Source organism: Chiloscyllium plagiosum, unplaced genomic scaffold, assembly GCF_037043375.1.
Source record: "Chiloscyllium plagiosum isolate Xiang-an unplaced genomic scaffold, Cpla_swu_hap1 HiC_scaffold_18, whole genome shotgun sequence".
NCBI classification, from domain to species: domain Eukaryota; kingdom Metazoa; phylum Chordata; class Chondrichthyes; order Orectolobiformes; family Hemiscylliidae; genus Chiloscyllium; species Chiloscyllium plagiosum.
The window spans coordinates 35932320-35934695 of NW_028270156.1; positions in this window are offsets into that span (position 1 = coordinate 35932320).

Sequence of the window (2376 nt, forward strand, 5' to 3'; positions counted from 1 at the left end):
TTATGTGTATAAGTTATATATATAGTGGTTGATGTGTTCCTCTAATGACATTCCTCTGATTGTATATTATTTGGTTTCATGGGCCTGGTTTCAAAACCGAAAAGGACTTCTGGTATGTTGTTGAGAGTTATATTACTTCTACTGCATTTTAGTGTGGCAGTTCTCCATTTCCTTGACCTTCTTGTGATTGTTGTCTTGAGACTGCATTTTCACATTGGTGTCTCTGATTTCTATCTCCTTTCTGTTTGTAATTCAGCTGGTCATTTACCCATTATTACCGATGACTGAAGAGACCAGGGGCCACAGTTTAAGTATATCAAGTGGGTGATTTAGGACTGAGATAAGGAGACATTTCTTCACTCAGAGAGTGCTGACCCTGTGGAATTCTCTGCCACTGAAAGAGGATGAGGTAAGAACATTAAATGTTATCAAGAAGGAGTTAGAAATAGTTCTTAAGCCTAAAGAGATTAAGGCATACTGGGAGAAATCAGGAACAGGGTATTGTGTTGGATCAGTCATGATCATATTGAATGGCAAATCAGGCTGGAAGGGTTTGCTTTTGCTTCCTACTTTCTATGTTTACATGTTACATCCAATCATTCCCACACAATTATCGCCAGCCAGAATTTAAACCTGCAGTTATTTATCTCTGTGGCTGTCCTCTTTTAAAAAAAATCAGACATTTTGGAATTAAGGACTAAAACTACCACAGTATTTTAGTGTTCTGACCCATCATTGTAAGATCAGGGAGTCGGTTCTTGTGGTGTTGACAGAGTGATAATTATTGACCTGGACTCCAGAGATAATTGAAATAAAACAGAACATGTTGGCAATATTCAACCAGCTGTGGAGACAGAAAAACAGAGTGACCGTTCCAAACTGAATATGACTATTCCACAGTAGTACAGAGATAACGTCCTGTTCTTCAAGCACATGGCCTGGTAGTTTATATCCACACAAGCATTAGGCCAGCGTTTTTTTTTTGCATAATAAACATGTTCAGAGATTTTATCTCGGGGAAAGTGACTGGAACTCCAATGTATTACCACTACATCGTAAAGCTATACGAGGCCGTGGTTGCATATCAAATTTGAAAGAGAAAACCTGCAGCAGTGCAGCACGCGTGCAGAGTATCGGCCTTAATGATTGTGCTCAAATCCTAGAGTGGAACCTTATGATAAGTGAAAAGTCATTTACTGCTTGAGTGAACTAACACAACTTTGCAATTAAAGGGAAAACATGAATAACTACATCCCAGATGAGGCGCCAGAATGTCTCTCAAGTTACAAATTAGGTTACAACAGGATCTTGATCAGATGGGCTGAGGAGTGGCAGATGGAGTTTAATTTAGATACATGTGAGGTGCTGCATTTTAGAAAAGCAAATCAGAGCAAGAATTATACACTTAATAGTAAGATCCTGGGAAGTGTTGCTGAACAAAGAGACATTGGAATGCAGGTTCATAGTTCCTTGAAAGTAGAGTTGCAGGTAGATAGGATAGGGATAAATGGATTTGGTATGCTTTCCTTTATTGGTTATAGCATTGAGTAAAAGAGTTGGGAGGTCATGATGCGGCTATACAGGACATTGATTAGGCCACCTTTGGAATATTGCGAACAATTCTGGTCTCCTTCATATCGGAAGGATGTTGTGAAACTTTAAAGGGTTCAGGAAAGATTTACGAGGATGTTGCCAGGTTTGGAAGATTTGAGCTACAGGGAGAGGCTGAATAGGCTGGGTTTGTTTTCCCTGGGGCATCAGAGGCTGAAAGGTGACCTTATAGAGGTTTATAAAATCATGAGGGGCATGGACAGGGTAACTAGGCAAGGTCTTTTCCCTGGATTGGTGGAGTCCAGAACAGGGCATAGGTTTTGGTTGAGAGGGTAAAGATTTAAAAGGGACCTAAGGGGCAACATTTTCTCACAGAGGAATGAGCTGCCAAAGGAAGTGGTGGAGGCTGATACATTGACAGTATTTAAAAGGCATCTGGTTGGGTATATGAATAGGAAGAGTTTAGAGAGATATGGGCCAAGTGCTGGAATAACGGACTAGATTAGGTTGGGATATCTGGTCGGCATGGACGAACTGGACCGAAGGATCTGTTTCCCATGCTGTACGTCTCTATGACTTTATAACTCGGATATACCCAAGTTGCTCATGTTCAGTATTCAACATCATTTTCTTCAATAATATTTCCCATCCTCCTCAGCTTAATAAAAGAACAAAATGTGTGTTTTCAACTACTGTTATCTTTACGTCCATGTCAGTTGCCTTTAAAGGTCACGTATTCAAAAAACACTCAGTACAGAACAATATTTGCTCATCCGTAATCCTTCACCTCTCAGCTTCACAGTTGGAAGACGTGAAGGACTCACT